The following is a 13624-nucleotide window of genomic DNA, read 5'->3' on the forward strand; positions in this document are numbered from 1 at the left end:
TTTTTTGATGATTTTTTAAGATACAAATTGTACAAGCTGTGAAGTGTCTTGTTTGGTTGGTTGGAAGCATAGGGGTCGAAACAATCTATTTGCTCTATTATGGCACATATTTGCAGATATTAGATCATATAAGTTGGTGAAGCACAAGAATTTCCCTCTTGTTTATAATAGGGTGACTTAGAAGTTGGCATGTAGAGTTAGACTTATTATTATCGGATGGGCCTACGATGTGTTCAAAAGTCGAAAATGTTATCAATGAGACGCATCACATTATTAGTAGTGACAGAAGATAGACTTTATTTCACACTACTAAAACACACACCTAACTCAAACATAGATGCCAGTAACAGACATTGGCATCCTTATTCATCATGGCACACAAGGGTTGGCTAAGCCAGCATCACGTAGACTCCAAATGCAGTGAGATACTCTTCAGTTGCATGGCCAAAGAAGCCCTTAATCTCGTCATATTCTACATTGACTTCGAAAAAGGTTCCACCCCCACCTCCATATGGACCGTATGTCTTTGCAAGATTGGTGGTAAACGTGAGTTGAGATACACATGGAAATTCAGAACAGTCGTGTTTGACATACCCAGAAACGGAGGTGAGGTATTCATCTTGCATCAGACTAAACTGCGAGGCAATTAGAGCGATGATAGATTTAGCGACTTATATATTTCATAGCAGGTATTAGAAGGAGGGAGGGGAAGGCAAAAGAATAGATGCATGGAGGTCGGAGAGGCATGCCTGGAATAGTTCACCGCCGGGGCCTCCATATCTGGGAGTTACGCGAGTGGTTCCGTCGATGTCGAAGGTTATCTTAATGGAGTTTACGCATGAAGCAGCGCCAATGCTGATGCCAGTGATTTTGTCTGCAGGTTCCATGGCCCAACGAGACTCGTTGCCGCATGGACATTTGGGGACGCCCCCTCGGGCATGCGCGGCCGTCTTGATCAGGTTGGAAGCCTGCAACACCATGCATCATCCATCAGAAACCACATAGAGTAGAATAGAAACTGCAGTACTACATAATAGATAGGCCTCCCTCTAAAGGAAGCAAAGCTATATTATTTCGGTGGAGGCAGAGTATCTATATAGCGTCTCTCTCACCATCAGCGAGCTTATGAATGAAGGAACTCCTCGCACACCGGATGATATGCAAACACACTCGACTCGATGGGGAGAGAGAGGATGGATGGGGGGGTATTTATAGAACCAAAAGGTGCATCAAGTTGTCCGATATTTATGTATGAATGGAACTTGTAACAACAATACAGAAAGAAAGAAGCAGTAAGGGGACCGCTTCCAAGTCAATGTTTTACTTCAAACCGAGAGGATTGAGTTCTTTGCTGTTTTCTTCTTTTTAGTTAGGTTTATGTGTGGATAACATCATCGATAACATAAAAATTAAAGCTTTGGATTCATAATGACCATTTATAGTTTAGTCTGTTGTGGATTACTTAGAATATGACTTCCAAGTCAATAGAAATATTATCACTCCATGCTGGTCTTCGATTAATCCAAATCTCTCTTTCTCTTATCACTGTGGTTTTCCATGGTTTTGAGGAGAGAGAACTGGAAAGAGTTTTCCATGGTTTTAAAAATTTAAGAACCAATGTGGATTTCACTATTAATTCAAGCTGATCAGAAGACTCCCGGGAGTCTTTTACTATTTTATTTTTTATTAAAGAACTAGTAAGAACAATACTCTTCTAGTCTTTCATTATGAATTTATGTTTGTCATATTTAATTAAAAGATCAGAAAAGCAATACTATGAGCTTAATCTTCCAAGCCAAACTAGTGAAATTTGACATCGTAGATGATCCATTCCCATTCACCACATTAGTATTGTATCTGAAAATAATGAATCCTTCAAATGATCATACTATTATTTCATACTTTTTTAGCATACTTACTGTTGGAGAGTTCAAGTTTCAGAGTAGTAATGTAAGTTGAATTTAAACCGATTGTTACCGATCCTCGATGGAGATACATGATTATGCCAATAGTTTTACTATATTTGAATCAAGATTTTAGTTTATATTTTTTTGTATCTTCTTAAATATCGCAAAAACAGTATGAGAACAACAAAGAAAGATTTAAAAAAAAAAGTTTTATTTTTTTACCTATTATTTTTATATTTTTATCAATAAAATTGACAACATTAGGATAAATTGACTTAGATGTTTTACTTTTATAATTATAGGAATTTTAATATAAAATTTTGAAATCTAGATACCATATAATAAGAAGGTCTAACTACAAAGGTAATATATAATTAGTTTAAAAAAAAATTGATAGTCAATATTTAATTTAAATATACATCTATGTTTGAATGGCATCTTAATCTAAAAAACATTCAAACTTTCATAATAACCATTTAAGTGTTTGGAAGAATTCAATGCTAATCCTCAAAGTCATTATTTAAGACTTCAGACAAGAATAATACTCTTCTAGTCTTTTGCATTTATGTTTGTCTTCCTGATATTTGGGCTTTGGTCATATTTAATTAAAAGACCAGCAAAGTAATAAATACTGTGAGTTTAATCTTCCAAGCCAAACTAGTGAAATTGGACATATTATATGATCCATTCCCATCCACCAAACTATTACATCTATCTTGCACCTGAAAATAATGTATCCTTCAAATTGGACTGTTGGAAAGTCCAAGTTTGAGTAGTAATAAAAGTTGAATTTAAACTAATTATTACCAATTTACATAGAGATACATGATTATACCAATAGTTTTTCTATATTTAAATCAATATTTTAGTTTATATTTTTTTATCTTGTTAAATATCACAACAACAGTATGAGAATAATATTTTTTTTTTTTACTTGTTTACCTATTATTTTTATATTTTCGTTAGTAAAATCGATGATGTTATGGTAAATGGACCTAGATCTTTCACTTTCGAGATTTTAATATTAATCTATAATTATTTTGAAAAAAATTGATAGTCAATATTTAATTTAAATCGAGTGGATATTCAATAGATACATGGATGATATCTTAATATAAAAACCAAACTTTCCTACTGGGGTTATTAAAATTAACCATTTACTTTGTTGAAAGAATTATGCATCAAAATTCCATTCTAATCCTGCTGAGGTTATTCAATAGATACATAAGATAAACCATTTACTTTTTTTGAAAGAATTTCATACTAATCGTGCTAGGGTTATTAAAATTAATATGACATCAAAGTCATTATTTAATTATGCATAAAAGAATAATACTCTTCTAGTCTTTCATTATGCATTTATGTTTGTCTCCTACACCATTGGGCTTCGTTCATATTTAATTAAAAGACAGCAAAACAATACTATGAGCTTAATCTTCGACATTGAAGATGATCCATTCCCATCTACCACACTATTACATCTATCTGGTATATGAAAATAATATATCCTTCATTGGAAAGTTCAAGTTTTACGGATGTTATCGTTTATGGATGAAAATATAAAAATAATAGATAAAAAGATAAAAATTAAAAAATCTTTCTTTGTTGGTCTCATACTGTTGTTGCGATATTTAATAAGATACAAAAAAATATAAACTAAAAATTATCTTAATGTTATCGTTTTACGGATGAAAATTTAAATCAATTATCTTAATGTTATCGTTTTACGGATGAAAATATAAAAATAATAGATAAAAAGATAAAAATTAAAAAATCTTTCTTTGTTGTTCTCATACTGTTGTTGCGATATTTAATAAGATACAAAAAAATATAAACTAAAATCTTGATTCAAATATAGTAAAACTATTGGCATAATCATGTATCTCCATCGGATCAGCAACAATTGGTTTAAATTCAACTTCTATTACTACTGGAAACTTAAAATTTTCAACAGTAAGTCTGTTAAAAAAGTATGAAATAATGGATTCATTGTTTTTAGATACAAGATAGATATACTAATGTGTGGTGAATGGGAATGGATCATCCTAAACGTCAAATTTCAATAGTTTGGCTTGGAGTCTGTTAAAAAAGTATGAAATAATAGATTCATTATTTACAGATACAAGATAGATATACTAATGTGTGGTGAATGGAAATGGATCATCTACAATGTCAAATTTCACTAGTTTGGCTTGGAAGATTAAGCCCACAGTATTGCTATTATGGTATTTTAATTAAATATGACCGAAGCCCATTGGTCTACGAGACAAACATAAATTCATAATGAAAGACTAGAAGAGTATTATTCGTAAAAGTTCTTTAATCAAAATAAAATAGTAAAATACTCCCGGGAGTCTTCTGATCAGCATGCAGTGGAAAATGATCAGCCCTATTTGTTTTGTCCAGTTTGAATTCAAAGGTAAGAAGGCGGTGTTAAGATATCGCACAGTCATGTTTGAACCGAAAAGGAAGGAAAGAAAAAAAAGAAAAGAGAGACTGCTTGATGTTAATACACGTAGAAGATAGGATCATTCGTATAAAGATTTAATGCAAACCATTCGTATTATAAACGAAGATGAGCATGGAGTGATAATATTTCTACCGACTTTGGATTGAGATTGACTACTTGGAAGTCATATTTTAAGTAATCCAACCTATAATTGGTCAATATGAATCCAATGCTTTAAGTAATACAAGTTCCATTCATACATAAATATTGGACAACTTGATGCACCTTTTGGTTCTATAAATACCCCCCCATCCATCCATCCTCTCTCCCCCCATCGAGTCGACTGTGTTTGCATATCATCCGGTGTGAGAGGAGTTCCTTCCTTCCTTCATAAGCTCGCTGATGGTGAGAGAGACGCTATATAGATACTCTGCCTCCACCGAAAGAATATAGCTTTGCTTCCTTTAGATGGAGGCCTATCTATTCTGTAGTACTGCAGTTTCTATTCTAACTCTATGTGGTTTGTGATGGATGATGCATGGTGGTGCAGGCTTCAAACCATATCAAGACGGCCGCGCATGCCCGAGGGGGCGTCCGCAAATGTCCATGCGACAACGAGTCTCGTTGGGCCATGGAACCTGCAGACAAAATCACTGGCATCAGCATTGGCGCTGCTTCATGCGTAAACTCCATTAAGATAACCTTCGACATCGACGGAACCACTCGCGTAACTCCCAGATATGGAGGCCCCGGCGGTGAACTATTCCAGGCATGCCTCTCCGACCTCCATCCATCCATCCATGCATCTATTATTTTGCCTTCCCCTCCCTCCTACTAATACCTGCTATCAAATATATAAATCGCTAAATGTATCATCGCTCTAATTGCCTTGCAGTTTACTCTCATGCAAGATGAATACCTCACCTCCGTTTCTGGGTATGTCAAATACGACTGTTCTGAATTTCCATGCGTCTCTCAGCTCACGTTTACCACCAATCTTGGAAAGACATACGGCCCATATGGAGGTGGGGGTGGAACCTTTTTTGAAGTCAACGTAGAATATGACGAGATTAAGGGCTTCTTCGGACAAGCAACTACAGAGTATCTCACTGCATTTGGAGTCTACGTGATGCTGGCTTAGCCAACCCTTGTGGAGGGTGTTGACTATCTATCTCTATCTCTGTGTGCCATGATGAATAAGGATGCCAATGTCTGTTACTGGCATCTATGTTTGAGTTGGGTGTGTGTTTGAGTAGTGTGAAATAAAGTCTATCTTATTAATGCTATGATGTGTCTCATCGGTGACGTTTGTGACTTTTCAACACATTGTTGGCCCATTCGGTAATAATAAGTCGAACTTACCATGCTCACTTCTAAGTCATCCTACTATAAATTCACTGACTTATATGGTGTAACATCTCCATAGTCGTACCTTAATTGAGTATCATAAACACTCAATTGAAGTCGCCATGAGATTGTCACAAAAGTAAATTTGATAAATCAAGTTTAATAGGATTAATTAAGTTTATAATAAAAAGAGTCCCTCCCATCAATATCATATCTTAAGAAATCATATCATAATAAAACAAAGATTATTTAAAAATAATTTTATTAATTAGATTCTAAATCTTTGAAAAAAATATTTTACACGTGCACATAAATTTTATAAAATAGGTAAATAAGTCTAATAAACATAATAATACCACATTAAGTCTAATTGCTAATGTGAGTCATACCGATCGTTTGTCATAAATTTAATACTTTCTTCTATATACCATAACGCTATTAGTCCTTTCTATTATACTAAAAAATGTCTCTTATAATTTATCTATTTATCAAAATCCTATTATGCACATTCAATCATAATATGTACATGCATGAATATAAATAAGATAGCAAAAATAAATCATTTTAATTACATAAATAAAAAGATCAATTATAATATCTACTTAAACATATATCACCATATCTTTTATGGGTTATTCAAAAACCCAATCATAATAATATATTCTTTACAACTGCTTTAGACTATAAGTTTTAAGTGAATGAATTAGAAATCAATTATAATAGAACTCATGTTTTTAATTGATATTAATTATTTCTAAATTCTTTTCTTTAACCACCAAGTATTTTTTACCATAATGCATAGAATTGCTAGAGTACTTGTTATTCTTATATAAAAAACTACTATGATATTTCACAAATTATCTTCAATGACTTGACAATTAAGTCTGATCATATCAAGTCCTGAGATAAAATTTTATAATCATAAAGTTTGATTAGTAACCTCAAAGCATACCATAAAATCAGCTTTTATTATTAAAAATATAATAATATATTACTTAATAATAAAATATAAAGTAGACTTCTTATTATCGAGGTAATTTATAAAATCAACATTTGAAAATACTATTATTCCAAGCTAATCTATTTTCATATATGTGAGCATATAATCCTTCGTCTCTTCTATATATCATATTATTTTCTTCGTAACAGATAACTCTAATATATATTCAGTATTCTGACTACAAAATTGATATATGGTTTGATACAAGCTTGAGCATAATAGAATTTCAATTGCGCATACATAATAAATATTTTTTCTTTATCAGATTTTTTTATGTTATTTTAAAAACACTTTGTTTGATCAAAATTTTTAATCTAATCATTTGTTGAATAAAGTTGTATATTAAATCACACTATGACTAGATTAATAGATATTTTTTAAGATAACCCTAGCAATCTTTAATATCGATCACTAAATATCTCAATACTAATTACGTAAGATGCCTCATTCATATCAATTATCTTAAAATTCATTGTGAAATTTGTTTTTGGTTTGGTAGAATGAACCATGATCCCTATTAGTAAGAAAAATATTATCTACATATAGACTAATATAATAAATTAGCTCTTACTAATTATCATATCTAAATATTGATCAATAGTATTTTTTAAAATATGAATAAAGTAATAGTATAAAAAACTTTATACATGATTATGTAGAAGTTTGTTTAATATCATAATGGATTTTCTAAATTTGCATACCAAATTTTATTTTTTTTTATTTTCAATACGAATCGTTTAAGTTATATATATAAATCTAGATTTTCATAAAAAAATTTTATTTTTACATTCAAATAATGTAACTCAAATCATAATAAGCTACTATTGTCATGACAATTCTTAACAAGTTTATTTAAAAAACTAAAGAAAATATCTCGTTTTGATCGATGCTTTCCTTATGAGTAAAAATTTTGACCAAATATCTGATTTTTATATCATTCGTTATTACTCTTTGAGTCATGTTTATATAACAGACTCTTTTATAGTTATTAGGTAATTCGATGAGTTCTCATTTACTATTCTGGTTTATTGATTTCAACTCTTTTTTTCTGCACTATATCAATTTTCAAAATCACTATTTTTCATCACTTATGAAAATAATGAAATATCCATTTGATTAATATGTCATAATATGATTCCTATAGATATACCACATAATAATAAAAAAATAACAGATCTTTTTTTCTTTTGAGATATTCTCAAAACTACCTATTGTGTTTGTTCTATAAGATCATTAGCGACGATACCAACATCATGTGCAAATTCGTCAATGTTATTTTATTATTCAATCTCTTCAATTCTTTAAGTGATTTGAGGAATAACATTCTCTTGAAAATAATAAAAGAGTACTATCATATGAATATAAAAAATTAAATTATAAGATTTTCACTTTTACTATAAAATATGATGAGATTAAAAGTTTCTTTAGTCATCCAACTACTGAATATCCCAATGCTTTTGGAGTTTACGTGATGCTGGCTTAGCCAACCCTTGTAGAGGGTGTTTAATTTCTATCTCTATGTGTGCCACTCTTGCAGTGAGTGTTTATTATCTATCTCTTTGTGTGCCATGATGAATAAGGATGAAACTATTTGTTATTGGCATCTATGTTTAAGTTGGGTGTTTGTTTGAGTTGTGTGAAATAAAATCTATTTTTAATTATATGCCACTACTAATAATATGACGTGTCTCTTTGTTAACATTTGTGACTTTCAAACACACCGTGGGCCTATCCGGTAATAATAATAAGTCAAACTCAATATATCAATTAAAAACAATAAAGAAATACTTGTACTTCACTAACTTATATGATATAACATCGTCATAGTCATACCTTAATAGAGAAATATCGTAGATACTCAATTGAAGTCATGATGACATCATCATAAAAGTAAATTCGATAAATAATGTTGGACATGATTATTTAAAGTCATAACAAGCCTTTTATAATCAACAAATTCTTCTAAGTGGATGACCATTACAAGGAGGGTAGATATATACATTTATATACTCTTTAAAAGAGATCGAAATTGTGAAAAGAAGCATAGCATCATAAATTTCAAGTGCTAATATGGTATAAATTATAGCATATAAATATACGATCATAAAAATTATAATTTTACTATTTATTTTATCTCATCCATTTTTGAAGTCAAAATCTAAACTACATTATATTTGTTATGGACCGTAGCCTTGAATAAAACTATCGTATTTTGCGCTAAATTTGAGATACATGTAGGTGTGTCACTCACTTGAGAAAACCTTATATTTGTATCAAGCCAAATGTCATGATGTTAATAGATTGATTCGATGCTTTTATTTTTATCGTTTTATTGTATTGTATACATCATTTTAGGCTTAAGATGAAACTACTAATATTTGAATATATTGTCATTCAAAATAAAAATCCGATAGTCATGATGAAATTTCAAATAATGCATTTGGACGGGCTCTCAAGTCATATTTGAAAAGAGGTGGAGCATAAATAATTATAATAACAATAAATTATTATTATTATTATTATTATTATTATTATTATTATTATTAACCCAATAAATAATGTTAGTTTGGCTTGGAAGATCAAAATCATACTTTTTGCGTGTGTTTTAATTAAAATATGACCAAATGAAGTCAATAGTCGTGCATACTTCGACATAATTGAAAGGCTAGAATATGATTTCTGATATGTTATGTGATATGAGATGCATACATGCCAATCTATGTATTATGGATTCTAATCTTGGTGCATTCAATATGTCCCATGTTGGTTATATAGAGAGGATAATCGAGTTGGTGTACATGGGTGGAAGGATCGACTAAAGAACGATCGTGAAGTTTTAAATAATGACTTTGATGTTATATTAATTTTAATGACCCCCGGTAGGAGAAGTATTGAATTCTTTCAAACACTTAAATGGTCACTATGAAAGTTTGAATGTTTTTTAAGATTAAGATGTCATCTATATATGAATGTATCCATCGAATATCTACTCAATTTAAATTAAATATTGACTATTAATTTTTTTTAAAATTAATTAAATATTGCTCAATTAAGGTACGACTATGGAGATGTTACATCATATAAGTTAGTGAATTTATAATAGGACTTATAGATACATGATTATGCCAATAGTTTTCTTATATTTGAATTAATATTTTAGTCGATATTTTCTTTATCTTCGTAAATATCATTACAACAACAGTATGAGAATAACAAAGAAAAATAAAAAAATAAATTCTTTTTTTTAATTTCCTCTCTTTCTCTCTTGTAAGAAGACCTGGACAAGTTATTAGTATATGACAATTATGGAGTTTTAGTGACAATGTCTAGAAGAATTTGATAGAAATAAAATACAAATGAAAAGAATACATTGAGTTGAAACAATACAATACTCCTTATTTATACATGTTAGAAAGAGTTTTTCTCGACAGAGAAGGATTTTCCTCAATAGATTTACGATATCTCTTCAACATAGTTGAGGAGATCTCAATTCGATAGTCCAACTACGGCTCCTTTCAAGATAAATTCTCATACCAGTATTCTTCATCATTCTGAAAAGGCATATGAACCTTTGACTCAATTAAAAAGGATACAGATGAAGAATATGATGCATTCACCAAAACTCACACTTGGGATCCGATATACTTACCTTCAAGAGAATCTATAGGTGTTGTAAATAAGATCCAATCTGATGATGAAAACTGTCTTGTTGCAAAGAGGTTTGTTTCCTCATGAATTTGACACTTATTATTGGAAATACAATCAATAAAATAAGAGAATGAAAATGAAATTGTAAAGGAAAAAAGAAAAGCATATTTCAGTTAGTATCACATAAAGTCTATTTATACACGATGAAAGAGAAGATTTCTTTAACTGAGCAGAGAGATTTCCTCATGCAATTGAGGAAATCTCATCTGCTATGCAGTTGAGAAAATCTCTCTGTTATCATGCCCCCGGCAAAATCGAGCTCCCGTCAAGGAAAGATCGAGCTCCCGTCAAGGATATCGATCTTGGACCGATGCAACAAAAATAGTTTGCGGGCTTCGTGAGTGAGTCTGCTAGTTGAAAGTCGATGGTAATGTGTTTCATGCTTGAGTGAAACACTAGATTGACACATAAGTAGGTAGCTCCAACATTGTCATAATATATTATAAGAGTATGGGTAGAGCTGACTTTGAGTTCCTTGAGGAGAATTGTGACCCAATTGAGTTTAGCGACAGTGGTAGCAATAGCATGATAATCAGCTTCAGTTGTAGACCAGGCCACTATCTTTTGCTTCTTAGAACTTCAACTTATTGAATTAGATCCAAGAAAGATGACATACCCTGACGTGGAGGTTCTATCATCAAAGTTTCTCGCCCAATCATCATCAGCAAAGGTATGGAGATAAAGTGGAGTGGTTTTATAGAAAAAGAGACCATGATTAAGGGTGGCTTTAAGATACCACAAAATTCATTTAACCGCAGGCCAACGCATAGTAGAAGAAGGCTGGTGCATGTATTGAGATAATTTATTGACTGCAAATGAGATATCTGAACGGGTGAGAGCCAAGTACTGTAAGGAGCCAAGTACTTGTCAGTATTGAGTTGAGTCCGTGGTAGGGCTATTATCACATAATTTGAGTGATTCACTAGTAGAGAGAGGAGTAGCAACTTCTTTCGTATCCTGCATATTTGTCTTTTATAATAAGTTTTGAATATACTTTCTTTGTGAGAGAAGGAGACCTGAGGATGTAAATGTTGCTTCCATTCCCAAAAAGTAGCTCAAGGGTCTTTGAGAGAGAATCGATCAGCCAATTGCTTTAAAAATGTCTGAATCTCCAAGGGATCATTGCCTATAACAGTAATATCATCTATATATACTAGAAGATATATTGTATTTCCATGTTGTTATCGTAGGAATAAAGAGGTATCATACTTGGAGTTGATGAAGCCAGTTGATATTAGAAACGATCCAAGTTCAGTATACCAAGCTCTTGGAGCTTGACGGAGTCCATAAATGACTTTTTATAATTTACAGACATGTCTCGGATACTAGTGATGAACAAAGCCAGGGGGTTGCTACATAAAGATATCTTCAGTTAGAGTCCCCTATAAAAAGGCATTGTTAATATACAGTTGTCGTAAATGCCAGCCTTTGGAGATAGCCAAACTTAGAATAAGGCGAATTGTTGTGGGTTTAACTATAGGACTAAAAGTCTTTGTGAAGTCAACTCCAGATCATTGATGAAACCCTTTGACTACTAATCGTGCTTTATATCGAGCAATGGACCTGTTGGGGTTTCGTTTAATTCGGAAGACCCATTTACACCCGATAATGTTTTGTGTAGAATGAAAAGGTACAAGAGTCCATGTGGAGTTATGGAGTAGAGCATCATATTCTTCACACATGGCTTTACGCTAGTGAGGAGATTTTTGGACTTAAGTAATTGTGGTGGGTTCATTGGTCTCGGGAGAGGATTTGGTGATAGCATGCAGGTCGAGAACCTAACGTGGTTTAAAGATACCATATTTTGAGCATAGTGTCATTAGATGTCTAGGAACTGTAAGTTGTGTTATTGGTATGGGTGGTGGAGAGGCGTCAACAGGGGTCGAGATAGGCTGAAGTATATCAGTGGCAATAGATAAAGAAGTTTATTGTATTTCTGAGGATATTACTTCAGTAGTAGGGGAGGCTTGTTAAAAAGGAAGAGAAGGAATGAAGGGAGTGGGGAGCTGTTGAACCGGGAGAATAAAAGAGTGTGGATCTTGAAGAAAAGGACTGGATGGTGTGGGAAGAAGTTTGTTTGAGGGGATCGATATAATACTCCAGTGATGTATAGTTGTTAGAGTGGCCTGTATAGGAGAAGACTCATGGTTTTGAAATAGAAAGGCAGACTCCACAAAAACACCATAACGTGAAATAAAGACTTTTTGAGTTTTTGGTTCATAGCACCAAAATGTATTATGTTCAAGAGAATATCCTATGAAGATGCAAGGTTTATATCTTGGCACTATCTTGTGTGGGGCATAGGGACGTAGCCCACGAATAACATATTTAATTAAAAGACAACAAAGCAATAGTATGAGCTTAATCTTCGACATTGAGGATGATCCATTCGCATCTACCACACTATTACATCTATCTGGTATATGAAAATAATGTATCCTTCATTGGAAAGTTCAAGTTTCGAGTAATGGAAGTTCAATTTAAATCAATTATCTTAATGTTATCGATTTTACGGATGAAAATATAAAAATAATAGATAAAAAGATAAAAGTTAAAAAATCTTTCTTTGTTGTTCTCATACTGTTGTTGCGATATTTAATAAGATACAAAAAAATATAAACTAAAATCTTGATTCAAATATAGTAAAACTATTGGCATAATCATGTATCTCCATCGGATCAGCAACAATTGGTTTAAATTCAACTTCTATTACTACTGGAAACTTAAAATTTTCAACAGTAAGTCTGTTAAAAAAGTATGAAATAATGGATTCATTGTTTTTAGATACAAGATAGATATACTAATGTGTGGTGAATGGGAATGGATCATCCTAAACGTCAAATTTCAATAGTTTGGCTTGGAGTCTGTTAAAAAAGTATGAAATAATAGATTCATTATTTACAGATACAAGATAGATATACTAATGTGTGGTGAATGGAAATGGATCATCTACAATGTCAAATTTCACTAGTTTGGCTTGGAAGATTAAGCCCACAGTATTGCTATTATGGTATTTTAATTAAATATGACCGAAGCCCATTGGTCTACGAGACAAACATAAATTCATAATGAAAGACTAGAAGAGTATTATTCGTAAAAGTTCTTTAATCAAAATAAAATAGTAAAATACTCCCGGGAGTCTTCTGATCAGCATGCAGTGGAAAATGATCAGCCCTATTTGTTTTGTCCAGTTTGAATTCAAAGGTAAGAAGG

At 31.8% G+C, this 13624-nt stretch overlaps 2 long non-coding RNA genes across 2 annotated transcripts; one reads left to right on the forward strand and one right to left on the reverse strand.

Annotated features, from left to right (window-relative positions):
* Positions 1-280: 280 nt before the first annotated feature.
* Positions 281-1240, reverse strand: LOC135648531 (uncharacterized). Its single transcript, XR_010500985.1, has 3 exons — positions 1113-1240; positions 750-968; positions 281-635 (listed from the first exon to the last, which is right to left on the reverse strand). It is a non-coding gene; the product is annotated as an uncharacterized LOC135648531 (long non-coding RNA).
* Positions 1241-4665: 3425 nt separating this feature from the next.
* LOC135648587 (uncharacterized) lies at positions 4666-5642 on the forward strand. The gene is made up of 2 exons (XR_010501009.1): positions 4666-4761; positions 4907-5642. It is a non-coding gene; the product is annotated as an uncharacterized LOC135648587 (long non-coding RNA).
* The last annotated feature ends 7982 nt before the right edge of the window (positions 5643-13624 follow it).

Source organism: Musa acuminata, chromosome BXJ3-9, assembly GCF_036884655.1.
Source record: "Musa acuminata AAA Group cultivar baxijiao chromosome BXJ3-9, Cavendish_Baxijiao_AAA, whole genome shotgun sequence".
NCBI classification, from domain to species: Eukaryota; Viridiplantae; Streptophyta; class Magnoliopsida; order Zingiberales; family Musaceae; genus Musa; species Musa acuminata.